This window comes from Gavialis gangeticus, unplaced genomic scaffold, assembly GCF_001723915.1.
Source record: "Gavialis gangeticus isolate Ggan-Ray unplaced genomic scaffold, GavGan_comp1, whole genome shotgun sequence".
Lineage (NCBI taxonomy): Eukaryota > Metazoa > Chordata > Crocodylia > Gavialidae > Gavialis > Gavialis gangeticus.
Genome location: NW_017728996.1, coordinates 36,530,966 through 36,545,700, shown reverse-complemented (window position 1 = coordinate 36,545,700; position 14,735 = coordinate 36,530,966). Strand labels below are relative to the sequence as shown.

At 40.1% G+C, this 14,735-nt stretch overlaps 1 protein-coding gene and 1 pseudogene across 1 annotated transcript in view; both read left to right on the top strand.

Moving 5' to 3' along the window:
- THSD4 (thrombospondin type 1 domain containing 4) overlaps positions 1 to 14,735 on the top strand; it is an 853,555-nt gene that overhangs the window by 401,972 nt on the left and 436,848 nt on the right. The window lies entirely within an intron of this gene.
- On the top strand, positions 8,509 to 9,400 carry LOC109288658 (annotated as a pseudogene).

Here is a 14,735-nt window from a genome sequence, read left to right as displayed (position 1 = left end):
CTCCCCTTTTTTCACTTTCCCATCACAGGTTTGGATAAGAGTCTTATAGTAGTTTTGTTTGTTTTCATAACAAAGACAATACAAGTGGAGAGATGCTATGCAGTACACAAGAAAAGTGTCCAAAAAATCTGAGGCCACCCACTGGGAAGTTCAATTAATTTGCCTTTTATAAGCACAGTGATAAACTTAGCCTTATATTTCCAAACTTGCTAAAGCAAGCTTTTACAAAAACCAACATCAACAATGATTCATTCTAGAATACCCCAGACCTCTACTGTCTCAAAGCTTTCCTGTCTCGGGTTATGTTGTATCAGAAGGAGAGGGCAATGTATGAACACACAGTCATATTTTAATGAGTGAATGCTGGTTAAATATAGAATATTATGCAGGATAGTTTTATTTGTTTTAAAATGTATGTGATCATGTTAGATTGTCCTCTTAGCAGGAAACTTGTGGGAATAATGCATAAACTATCTTCATCTACCCTGCTTTGACAGAAAAAAAGATTTGTCTTGCTTCTAGAGCAGTGAAAGTTGATTAGATCACACCTAATTAAAATTCTAAATTTTGATTAGCTCATGGTCAGTTCAGACTCGTAATAACTTTCCAACTGTTTAAGAGTTCCATTAAAAATATTTAAAAATATTTTACATTTTTCCACCTCAGCTGTTCTTATATACTAGTAATGACTTAAAATGTGAGGCCTGAATAGATTTATAGCAGTACTTACTATTATATGTTTCTTTCCTCCATCTGTCTTTCTACCTCTGATCCTGTGGCATTGGCGATTTAGTTAAATCACAGCTAACGCTGTAAAACTACATGGCCAGAAGCTAAAATCTGACTGGTAAAAGACTGTATTTTATTAGCAATGGCTCATGCCTCAAAAATCAAGTGCATGAAAACTTGGTAAAAAAAGCAAATTTGGGAGAGAAACAATTATGGCTATTAGCACATTTACATGTATGTTTGAAATCCCATATAGCGGTCAGAATGTTTGGCACACAAAACCTGAATCCCCAAATTCTTTCCTTTGGATTATTTCACTAATTTGAATAATTTTGCTATCACTTAATTAGGCTAGTATTGAGCTTTCCAGAGTATTCCAAGCCCCTAAACAGGAAAACTCTTTCCTGCATAGCAAAATCAAAGGGAGCAAGGCTGAGACCTCCTGCCTAAAACTAAAAAAGTGCTTGGACTTAAAGTTAATATTGAGTAATCCCATCAACTTCAATGGGAATATTCCCTTACTTCGCTTGAACAGAGCGAGAGGACTGAGGCCCAGATGTGGTTTAAACTATTTGTCCTTTTAATTACTTACACGTTTAATACTTAGATGCCTAAAAGAAAGAACTGACGTGTTGATTATCAACATCTACTGTGTTGTCAAGAAAAAAATGTATAACGATTGAATTCAACTCATGATCTCCTGTTCTAAATAAAGTCAATGACAAATTTTTCATTGATTTTAGTGGAAATGGGATCATCTGGCATATTATCAAAATGTCAATCTTAACTCCACGCTTTTTGGCTTTCCTTGGCTTGTATTCAAAGCTTAAAACCAGTCTAAAAAGCTTTGTACCTGAATTCAGATGTCTGGGTTTCTCTTGCAACAGTTGATGATAACAAACTCAGACCACAACTTTCTCCTTTATTATACCATGTAAACCATACATTCCCATTTTAGAATATCATCAGTTCTTTTGGGGAAAACAGAGAATCATTATCCATGGTCTTGGCAAGTAATTCAAACAGAAACTTATTTTCAACATAGTAATCATTTTAATGTTGTGCATTAATTCTATTATTGATTTAGGAATTCGTAATTTTCCAGTTAAGCATCTGTTTTTAGCAATTCCTCATTCAGCTGTATAAAAGTGACCATGCTAAAGACTGAGCTACAAATCAAAGAAGGCAAAAGATTTATAGAAACCATAAAGTGTTGTTTGTAATTTGCATGAGAGGCACAACACTCATGAGTTTTAGATTTTTTTTCTGATTATGCAACTCCACAACTCTATAGACTATAAAAAAAATTGGCAACCAACATTCATGAAAGTTTCCTTGTTTTTTTGAAGATACAGATGGGAGTTGGAAAGAACAACATTTTTAAATTCTTAAAACAGCAAAAACAGTTCATTGTAGTCATAGTTGGTAGTCCCTCAATATAAGGATGACGGTCTTCCAGTAAATAGGGAAGTCATTGGTGAGTCCATAGATGACCAAGAAGGCTGAACTCAGATCCTCAGGTTTGACTTCAGACATGGCAAATAGTTCTGGGAGGAAAGAATACATCCTGGTCTTGTTGGGTCACAGCTCTTTTCCTTTGTGTCTCTCTTCTGTCTGCCTCCCTAGTGAAGCAAGTTTGTTCAAAATGATTGAGGCCTTCAGTCCTAACAAACCACTCAAAATCCAATCCTTCAAATGTAGTTAATGAAAAGGATTTTAGTTTTCTAGTGTAGGCAAGACAATTGTAACAGGTGTAGCTTATTACCTCCACCTTGCCTTTGAGAGACTCCCAGGGACATAGGACAGAGGATATTCTGAAGGAGACCTAGAACTATTTAAGGTGAAGGAGGAACAGTAGTTGTCAAATTACATGGCATTGATTATTTGAGTTACCAAGAAGGCCAATGTCCTGTTTGGGCTCTAATGCAAGATCTGTGCGTTCTGTAGTGAGCAGCATAAAGATGACCCATTCATTCCATATAACCTGTGGCTCTTTGTCTTTATATCTTATATACTCCATCAAACACATGACTATACAGTGAATTGCATCCACATTGCAGCTCCCACAAAACGTTACACTTCCTCAGATAGAGTATGTAAGCTCTGAGTGCATTCTCTGCTTGGAACCTTTCCTGATTTTCCTGTGAGACTCAAAGGTGAATGTGTGGAGGGGAAAGTGGAAGGATTGTGAGCAGAAATTTGTCTAAAAAAAAATGTAAAAATTGTACCCAACTGAAACTCAACTACTTCTAACTGGCTTCAAATACGATTTAGATTATTTCATGTTTTTAATTGTTGCTTTTGAGATTGAGGTGTCTGGCACAAGAAAAAGCAATTATGGCTAAGTACAGACATTCAGGGGTGTTATGGGGGATGTTAAATCAGTCCAAAATGGCTGCCTTATATCAGGTAAGTCAGGATGGAGGTCCAGCAGGCTGGAGGGGATAGGGGTGAGGTGCAACCTGTAGGTTAGGTGAGGGGCAGGCATGACCCACAGGTGGGGACGGGGAGGGGCAGAGTGGTATCCCTTTCCCCAGCAAACCTACACCCCCATCTCTCCTTCCCTTTCCCCCACCAGGATTTACTTGCTCAGCTCCGGCAATGGTAAATGCTGATAAAAATAGCTGCACCCAGAGTGGCTTGTGGGACTGGGGTTGAGAGGAATGGCTGGACAGCAGCGGGGAGGGGAAAGAGAGCAAGGAGCCAGGGGGGCAAAAAAAATAGCCCAGTACATGGGATGAGTGAAAAGAGCTGCCCCAGGGCTGGGGTCAGTGGCTGGGTTTTCCCAGCCCTGGGGCTGCACAGGAAAATTGTACAGAAGTTCCATGCACCAGTTTGACCTAAATCAAATAAGTTGGATACTACATAGATCCAAGTTAATCTTAAGCTGGGTTCTGCAATTTTTAGACCACTTTATGTGCATGGAACTTCTGTACTGGTTTAGACAGTGATTGCCAGTCATTGAGACCGGGTCTGTAAGTGAAAGGTTGGCACCAGGACAAACTAAGTTTAAATTGGGCAGCCATTCTGAACCTGATTTAACCTCCCAAAATGCCTGTACTTAGCTTATAGGTTCAGAATCATATCCAGGAAAGTGGATAGCAAAGTTTGCTAACCTAATGAACAGGGCGCAACTTTTTTCATTTTCATTTGCACAGCTTTGAGAAGACAGGCGCACATAAACACAGATGGAGAGCATGTGTATAGAACTGTGTTACCCAGGGGTGTTCAGCCTTTGGTCCTTGGGCCAGATCTGGCTCCTGGTGCTGTCAGCCTGCAAGGCTCTCCACACACCTATGGAGGAACCTTAAAGGCCATGGTCCTGCATGCCCAATCAGGTGCACAGGGTGGTGTTGGAGTATAGCCTGATCCTGGCACATGGCGCTGAGTATATGTGGCACAGGGCCCAATCCTTGCATGCAGGGTCAGACAGAGGTGGCATGGGGTCCCAGAACCCCAAGCCTGATGTGGGGTTGGGTAGAGGCAGTGTAGGGCCTGATCGCAGTGCACAAGGGTTAGCTGAGGCCACATGGGGCCCAATCTAGGCATGTGGGCCCAGTCCTGGTGCACAGAGTCTGATCTGTTTGGCAGTCCAGGCCCATGTACTCATCTGGCTTGTCAGACCAAAAAGTTGAGCACCACTGGTTTAACCCGCATCTACTGCAAAGAGACCAGTTATGCTAGAGAAGAGGAAGTTCTACTTGTACATGGGAAATCTACATGTGAGGCCTCCAGGAGATTTTACTCAGTTATTTTTCTCCTGTCTGCATTCATTTTGGTTTAAATGGAAACTCAAATCTGAAACCATCAAATCTTGGAAGTGGCAGTTGTATTCACAGTCTCAGATCTGGTTTTATTTCTAGGTCAGAATTTCCAGTTCCAGATGTGGCTTAAGTTGAACAGAGCTGCCCATTTTTTCATTTGATCTAGGTCTAAACTTTAGCCTCAAGCCCTAATCTTGACCTTAAACCTAATTCAGATCCACATCTCAGTCTAAACATGCAGCCTGTGTACTCCATTTCTAGTTAGTCTGCCAAACTAAGTATAGTATTTAAATACTTATTTCTTCAGTCCTAAACTTAAATACAAGACCAGCTTCTTTTCCTTTTCATAGGCTGACTCTCCTTTATGCTATTTAAGATGCTGCATCTGTTGACCATATACAAAGTCAATACATTTTTTATAGGATTTAAAATATATACAGCCAATCAAAAATGCATCACAAGTATTCGTTAGTTTACCTAGGCTGCTTCCATTTATACATTCAAGCAAACTTTGGCATACTTTATATTTTACAGGCAATCACATATTTTACTTATGTGTTCTTTATATATATTTTTAAGTATTTAGGGAAAAAAACATATGGCTTAATTCAGAATAAATTGTGATTTAGTTAATGTTATATTTTGCTTCTGGCCTTTAATCTGACATTTATCAGGTATAAAGAGCCTTGTGTATACATGATAATTTGAGCAATAGTTTGAGCAACTGGCCAATCGTTTCTTCCTAGCTTATAGAATATAAGGCTTGAATGGTGGCAGATTTAGGGCAAATTATTTTCTTTTTTTTATTTTCCCTTAAATATGGTGAATCTGTCTTTTCCTTTATGTATCAAGCTGACTTTCTTTTGTGCAGAAGAGGTGAAATGAGTATTCTTCAGACCTCTGTTAATGTTCTGCTTTGCACAGCTAGTAGGTATCTCTTCTTTGAGTGACATTAGACAGATTATGGAAGTTAATCTGGATTTTCAGTGGCATACATATCACTTATTCTTAAATTCATGAGCTGCTTTTCCTGACATACTTGACATTCGTAGTAGCTGTCAATGTGCACAAAGAATTGAATGAAGCAATGGCAACTGCTGTGTATATTTAATAATATAAACAGAACTAGAACTTTTTTATTCTAAAGTCTTGAATGTAATAGCGATGTTTTTAAGTACAAATATTTTCTATTAGTTTGAAGTTTTTTTAAGTGACCAAGTACCCAGGGAATGTTTGATGTTTTCTGATATTTCTTGTATATACAGTACTGTGTTGAGTCTTAGCGCACAGCCTAAGTATCTTCACTTATGAATCAGATGGTGGCCAGACACAGCAGCTGAAACCCACATTTAAAAAAGAAAAACATTTTAATATAGTGCTAGCTGAATGTGCTGATAGATGTGCATCAAAGTGAAATGTTATTTTTTTTAGTGAGCAGCAGGCTTCAGACCTCCCATGCTAATCATAAACTCTCCAGGCCAATAAAGCTAATTTGTTCTGTTGTTATACCACCTGCTTCTAGCTCTCTTACTCAGGAAGGATATTATATTTGTTGCTGGCTAGAAAATTAGTAAAAGGCTTTCTCTTGGATGTCTTTTATTAGACCCACAGTGCTTATTACCTGTGAGATTGTGGGACTGAATATATGGTGCCTATCTTCAAGTCTCTGATTTACTTATGACAAAGAGCTGCGTCAACTACCTGTTTCATTCTCTTGACTGTCTCTCTGTTTAATTATACTGCTCTAGTACCTGCCATAAAATACATAATGTCCAGGAGGTGATTAATTCTACTGAGGTCTGAAGTTCCTTTCCTAATCCAGTCTCTCTCCTGACCTACCAAGTCTCTTCATAGTGCACATACTGGTATTTACCCTTTCCCATAGTTTACTGGATGATTCACACTACATCCATTTCTAACAAAACCTTTCTTGTCAGCCTCAAAAGAGAATAAAAAAGACCCACAAGGTGCCAAGCATGCAGATGAGCGTGCATGTGCACCTTGGGTGCCACAAAGCATATGTGGTGCATGTGTACCCATTCACTGAACTGCAGATTGGCAGTGCGGTGGCTTTTTTTGACACCAAGAAATCCCAGCATCAAAAAAACACCGCAAAAAAACCCGGCACAGCGCATAGGGCAGCAGCATGCACCAGCAGACTGGGAGCCTGGACAGCCAGAGCCATGCTCTGGCTGCCGGCCAGTCTCCCTGCTGCTGGATCACCACCTCTGCTGCCCCAGGAGGCCCCAGGATCTCAGGTAAGGCTGCTGGGGCCAGCACAGCAGCTGGCCCCAGCCTCCTCTACCCCATCTGGAGCATTTTCCCCCATGCTAACCCCATGTACAGGGGCATGTGCTGGGGCAAAAAGCAGTGGCACGAATTAGTGCTGTAGCTTTTTCCCAAAGGCAATCACATGCCCCAGCGCATGGGGATACAGCCATAATGCTTACCTGAGCTCTTTCAAAAAAAGAAAAGTAGGAAACAGCTGGTGGAACAAGTAGTATAGCAGTCCTTGAGAGGGGCCTTTGGCTGGCTTACGTAGTGCCCTCCTTCAAAATGGTGGATAATGGGCTTACTATGATCTCAACAGTAGCTCAAAGGAGTCCAGCTGGTTGAAATTCTCTTCTTAGGCCCTAGCTAACATTCCTCCGTATTCATAAGACTGAGGAGTAACTAAGTCATCCCAGCCCTAGTATGGCTCCAGCTCACCTCTTTCTTAAGGAGCAGCATTTTTAAGAAGTTCTTCTTATTAAGTTTGGAAATAAATAAAAAATGTGGTTTGGTAACTAAAAATTTAGTCACAAAACATAACTGCAAGCTAACAGGCCTGTCTCCAGTGTAAACAATTCGGTCTGTCATTGCACAAGGTATAGATCTTGAGAGGTGCTGCATCATGACAATTTCTGTTGAGCAAGCAGGTTTGGGAGCAGCTTCAGCAAATGAGGACCAGGGCTCACTCCTCTGAGAGACCCTTCAGGAAGTTGCAGATCCCTGCCTTTCACCTTATGCACTACTGCCTTCATGTTACAACTTGGACAATATCATGAAACCACGTCATGAAAATCATGTTCAAATCATTTTGCATATTGTGGGAAACTGTTGTAGGCTCAGTCCAAAGCCCATTAAGGTTTTTTCCTTATATGAGGAAAGGAATTCTTCATGACCATATTTGAATTTGCCTTTTTCTCCAACTCTCCCATGGGCCTGATGTTAGTATGTACCACATTTCAATCAAATTAAAAACAAAATACTATGTAGCATATTCACCCATTAAATGTTATAAACATTCTGTCAAAGAATGGTTGATATGCCTCAACTGGAGTTAAAACAGGACCCTTGGCATTACTACTTAACATGAAGTGGAATCAATCCCAGTTAGAGATTTAACGTAGAAATATTTTGTCACAAATTTCCTAAGTATTTGTTAAAAGCCTTAATTAGACTTGCAAATATAATGGGAAAACTTGTGCTTCAATGGTCAGCTTCTGCTCTATTGAAGAAAGGGAATGCAAGATCATTTTCAAGAATTCAGATCTGTTATTTCATTTGCCTAAATATGGACTATAGAAATGAAGGTTTCTTTTAAGACTCAAAATGCCATACTACATAACGGATATGGAAACAAGTATAAACACATCTAAAGAGTCTGTTGAAAAACATATGATTTAAAAAACCAATAGCAATTTTTTATTGGAGAAAAAACAGTAGCAGCTTTTACTCTACAATGGTGGTGCTTTATATTCTTTGAACTGTATTAATTTTCACTTGCTTCATTGTGTAGGTTACTTTGTTTTATTCATTATTCTTAAAGAGGTAGGGAATTTCATGATACTAGAGTGCCTGCGCAAACTAAGCACACACATTTTCCCATTCAATGGACGTATGGTATTAAACATACAGATCCAGTCACATGTTTTGAGGCTGTAAATAAAGAGATCCACAAAGATACAAATAAAAGTTTAGCAGCTCAAAAGTTCATTGTAAATCTGACAGGGGGCCCCACTTTGACCTCCAGCAGCAGCAGGAGAAGATGGAGGCCGCCTCCGGGTTCTCCCACAAGGTCTGCTCCTTCAGCACTGGCATCATCCGCTCCGGGGCCCAGCTCATCAAGCTGTATGGAGTGGAAGGTCGCTATGCTACTGCTCTCTACTTTGCTACTTCTAAGCAGAAGAAACAGGAGCAGATAGAAAAGGAACTGAGTCGAGTATCAACAGTTATGAGGGATCCCAAATTGGCCGGTGTTGTCCTGAATCCTCGCATAGAGTGCAATTAAAAAAAACTTTTAAATGATGTAGAAGAAGGATTGTCCCCCATCACTGTCATCTTGGTCAATTTGCTTGCTGAAAATGGTTGCTTGTGCCAGACTCCTGATGTGATTTCCACTTTTGGAAAGATCATGAGTGCATACTGTGGAGAAGTGCTCTGCTCAGGACCTGGATGAAGCCAGTCTTACTGAGCTGAAAACTACTTGGAACTGCTTTCTGGCTAAAGGAGAAATCCTAAAACCGGAGACTAAGACTGATTCATCAGTCCTGGGTGGAATGATTGTCAGCATCGGAGAGAAATATGTTGACATGTCCATGAAATCCAAGATTCAGAAACTGACCAAAATCATGAAAGAAGCTGTTTAATGCATTATCCTACTGTTTTTTTTTTTTTCCACAGTAAGACCTATCAATACCATATGGAAACAATAAAAATATTTGTCCTTGAAAAAAATATTTGTCCTTGTCCATTGTAAATCTTGCATGCTTGTTGTACATGTTCATGTTCATATTGTTCATGTTATGGGAAGACAGAAACAATGTCTCTCTGACTCGCATAAAGACTGCTAAAGCATACTGTATAATTATAAGTTTGTTTCTGACCTTAGCCAATCAGAAATGTTCCTTGTGGTCATACTGGAATCAGAAATTAGTCAGTAAGAAAGAAGCTACTCATAAGACAACTTTCTCAAAGTGATCAGCTATCAGTAATAATCATTGTGTAGTGTCTGTGGCTGTTGTTTATTCTTTTCTATATCACTTATGTACTTTAGAGATCATCTTGAGAAATCCAGGCTCAGTCCATCAACTGCTATTTCTAATGAGGGGATATTTTGCTTTTGACACATTGTTTTAGAGCTGATGAAGTTCTTTATGTTTTACATCAAATCTGTCATGCTACAACCAATCAAAATTTTCCTTCTGTTAGTTCTCAATTGGTAAGAGGAATGTTCACCCAAATTAAGCATGATGTGATGACTTTTTACTGTATTAAAAACCTGAGTATTCTTCCAATGAAAATAATGTCCTAGACTGTTCATAAAGTAACTAGTTTGTGAAGACATTCATTGGGGGGAGGTTTTTTGAATGTTAGTTTTCAAACCATGTATTCAACGGTCCCTACTTTCCTTCTTATGCCACTGTTTATGTAAAGAAATAAAATTCTTGATCTAGAAACATTTTGCTGCTGCTTATATAAACAGGTTTTTTTTTTATATAAAGATATTGTCATAATTTTTGGAAGGATTATAGGTTAAGTGAACCTGATGATTTTGGCCATCCTTATTGTTAGTTTTGACACCAGATAGATTATTTGTGGTGAGTTTTCTTTGGTTTGTCATAAGAGAAAACAGGTTTATGTCTGAAACTGAGAATAAGCAATATTAAATGTGCATTACACTGTTCCTTGCATCATAAGCCTTTTTGTTAATACACACTTCCAATAAAAAAGCAGATGAGGACACTGTTCTGCTCTTGGCTTCTCCATATTGTCACATTTACCCTGACAACCCTGTGCCGATGACGAGAAATGCTTCTTGTAGTTAAGGTGGCTTTAAGGCTGCTTTATACTGCATAAGCGGCACAAAGGAGCATTAGTGGGGCTGAGTTGAGGCCCTGTATGTTTTCTTTTGTAATATCCCCACCGCTTGCCAAGCAATCTCAGCAAGGAGTCACATAAAGGTTAGGCTTGAAAGAAATTATATACCATGTTCTTCATGATTAAGGTAATGTGCCATGAGACTCCTACATGGTTTCATAAGAGATGGTATAAAGTGTTGAGGGATTTAGTAGGATAGAAGGATTACTGGAAGTTGAGTGATGATCAGTCACTGGTCTTACAATTGACCATGATAGTGGTGTTTGACAGAAATCTGGAGGCAAATTTTATGTCCTTTTAGAAATTTTGAACACTGTACTGTGCACGTTACATAATTTATTTTGATGAATGACACTACTGTGCAACATTTAATTTTTAAATTTTGTTGAGTGGCCATTTTTCAAAATAACCGCTGGATGCCTGTTGGTATAAATATTATATCTAGTGTGTTTTGAGGTCAGATCTACTCTCAGACCACATACTGTTTTTTTAGGACCTTAAGGTCATAATAACCATTAAAAATGACAGTATAACATGTGTCTTGGAATCATTTCAAACATACCCTGCTGCTTCTAACATGACAATACCACAAGACATATGAATATGAGAGAAAAATAAGCATTATGTTCCCTTTATGTTGTATTGTAAGTAAAGCTTCTGGTTTTAGGTTTAAAGCCAATATTTGTTTGTAAGAACATGCCCCCAATATTTAGACTGTTTTCAAATTCTGGTTTACACATGAAAGAGACTTTTCTTGCTGCATCAGATCTTGGTATGGTAACTGTTGTCTTTAATCTATTGAAGTAAACAAGATGAAAAATGATGAGAAAGACATCATTAATTCTTTGGTAGGCAAACTGTCAATCGGGGTCAGATTTTGAGGCTTTCCTGAAGAAAGTAATGGCAGGATTTTGACTGACAACAAAAATAATAGTGTTGAGGAAAATGATGAAAGGTGATGGAACTTCACATTAGGGAACTGGAAAGTGATTGGAGGTGAATGGTTGGTATTCAAAATTGGAGGGGAAAAAGTACATAGAAAATGTCTTTTAGCATAGTATTCATTTAAAAAAGAAGGGCAGCTTGAGATTTGAAGGGCCTATTTCTTGATGAATCTCATTTGTTTAATACTTTTCTATTTTAACTTTTGAGTCTTCACTTAAGTGTTCACTGGGGTTCTACAGCTAACAATGTAAGTATTTGCAGAGACCTAACATGGCAGCTCTATACCCTGGGCAGTGCTGGCAAAAGGGGCAGAGCTGGCTGCTGCACCACCAGTGGTGGTGCTATGGTGAGTTGTGGTGGCAGCTGTTTTTGCACTTTTCCCCTTAACCTAAAGTTATGCTACTCAATTACACTAATGGGTATTTGCACAGCAGCTGCCACCCTACGCATGTTCATCTTCAGTCGTTTTCACAAGTGGGAAGTGTGGGGGCTGCCTGCCAGCTACCCCACACTGGAGCACCCTCGTGCCCCAGCCTGCCCCTCTGCAGCACTTTGAGCCGGGTCAGAGCAGCCCTCTGCCAGCCAGAGCTTCTCTGACCTGGGTCAACATGCTGCGGTCCTGGGTTCATGTATAAACGGAGTGTCTGGGAGCAATAAACTCCAGCATGAACTGAGTTAGAGTTTATTCATTTGTATTAATAGCATGTGTAGGTGTACCCAGTATGAGAAGGAGTGCTAAACCATTCATGGTTCCTCATTTTCATTAATATGAATTTTAAACTAAATTACATTGGTCCTGTCATGGATTCACACTTGACCAGTTTCTGACCTGTACAATTAGTAAGTTGGTTTTTTTTAATACCTTATCCTTCTGCTAATGTATGTACACCTGTAGAAATGAACATCTAAAAGACATGTGAATGCAGAATGTATTTTAATTAAGTAATTTTTAGGAATGCAGGTTTTCAAAATACATATTGCTACTGTACAAGACACAAAGGTGAACTTCTAGGTTATCTTTGAATTTCTGGATTACATACACCAGCCAGGCAGATAGTTATAGGACAGCCATACACAGGTGTTTTGTCTTCTGTAATGAAACCTATGCCCCCATGGGAGGAACCAAGATTGCAGCAGTGGGGGTGCAACCAATCCCCTTTGGGGGTGGGATGCAGGCACAGTGAAGACAGCTCATTGCTCATGTGCCATACAGCTGAAGGGGATGTGGCTGACGCCCATTGCTGTGATCCTGGGTGCCAGTGAGCTCTCACCACCTACTGCTGGAGCTGTGTTGTGAATTCTGAGCTCAACAGCATGTGGTCTGCCTGTCCCTACTTTCAAGCAGCTCCAAAGCCTGCTGGTCTTCCTCCCCTTCCTCCTTCCCTTTTCCCTGTCTCTGAATTCAGCAGCAGAAAAAGGAGGAGATGGGAGGAGCAGCGAACAGTGACAGAGCTGGGTGAAAGAGGGGGATGAGTGTTACTGACCACTCCTGTCCCCCTTCCCCATGCTATTGAATTTGGGGTGGGAGGTGGGGGGAATGAGGGGAAGGAAGGAAGAAGAGAAAAGAGCTGCTAGAAAGCAGCCATGGCCATGGCCTCTCTGACTAGTGATGAGCTCATAGAGCTCACAGCACAGGTGGAGCTCCCAGCAGGACCTGTGCTGCAGTGCCTGTGAGAATTCACTGAGCATGTGAGGCACAGCCAAAGAGGGGATGCAGCCACACTGCTGCACAAACTCTGGATCCCATCTCTGTAGGCCTACAAGACATACAGGGGAGTGATGGAGTGCTCCTAAGTGTGCCCACTAAATGTTTCAGCTCATGGGATCACCATCTACATTGCAGGCAGCTGGAAGATTTCACACATTCTGATACTGTTTGGTGCTGATTTATTGTGGTTATGTTTTTAAAGTAGTTTAAAAAGGTAAGCTGTTCATTAATTACATGCTAGGCAAGCAGCTATTTCCCAGGATAGTTACAAGTAAAGGGGTACACAGTGTCTCTAATTAAAACAGGATCACTCCATAGTCTATACTTCTGGGGAAAAATAAATGCCTTATTCTTGCACTGAAACCAAACTTCTATTTTGCACCTAATTTGCACTAACAAAGTAACTGAGTTGTTGATGCTTTGTATTTCCTCAAACTGGCATGGACTCCAACTGCTGACAAATGAGTCCTTAGCTCACTAACAAGGTAGGCTTGTGACCTAGGCCTCTTAATTCTTTTAATTTGCAGTATACTTGGAATTGGAAAGTACGATAGTGTTTAGATTGGCCTTTGAGAGTTTTACTGAAGGTGGTGAATTGGGAAGATTAAAGTGGACATGCATAGCTACTTCCGTGATTATGAATTTTTGTAAATAGCTGGGAAAGGCAGAATGTGATGTCTGCCCAAAATATCAATAACATCACTAAAGGATTAGTTCTCTCTGACTGCTCACTTTCAGTTTCTGTGTTGTGTGGTGAATGGCTCTGGAATTCTTTTCTTTTTCTATTTGTTTGCTGTTCAGTTTCAGGGTGTAATAATGTGGGTTTTCCTTTGTACATCCTGAACACAGTTTAATTCAGTATGCTTCATCAATATTGCAATTAAGTCCTAAGTATTTTTCCAAACATATTTGTGTTCTTTAGCAACATGGTTACAATATCATTTTTCCTTGATTCCAGTTACACTGCAGAATAGAAACCTGGCATTTCTCCCATCAACCGTACTGTAAATGGGATTGGTCATAAATACCAAACTTTTGTGATTCTGTTTTTATACCTGAAGTCAGCTTTAGTTCAGTGCCCCCATGTAATCAGAGAGGTAGTCTAGATCTTTAAGAGAATGAAATCTTACTGACCAAACACAGCTGTACATTTCACGGGTTTGTTACCAGGCTTCTTCTATAATTCTGGTTTAATTACTCTAACAAGTGTATGTAGCGTGTAGTGTGTATTCACCTTCTTTTCCCAAGCTTATCTCTTTTATTTGAAGCTGATTTAATATAATATATCAGAGTCCTTACTTTAAGATTTTCATTAGCAGAGAGAGGTAGTTAGCCATGTTAGTCTGAAGTCAGGCAGAAGGCCGGGTAGATTTGTATCTTATAGGGCATGTGTACACGAGACTGTCACAGCGCGGGGTCCTAGGAGCAGCCATGATCTCTCCTAACGCCCCTACCATGCCAAGTTAGGTATAAAGTACCCTCGTTCTCGCCCACCACGTCTTTGATGGTATGTATTTTATCAGGGAGGCTGCCTTTTGTCCCCTTGGACACGGTGCTCTGGTTTATCCTGACCCCCGGTTCTTTATGGACTGACTTGGCGCACCCCAGTCTTATGGGCTATGCGTGACTCCAACCTCCCCTATACCACGCCCCAAGCCTCGCAGATGTCATGGACATTGTCTAGTTGGTTCTCCTTTCCGCACCCTCACTGGCGCCCCCGGGCTTGT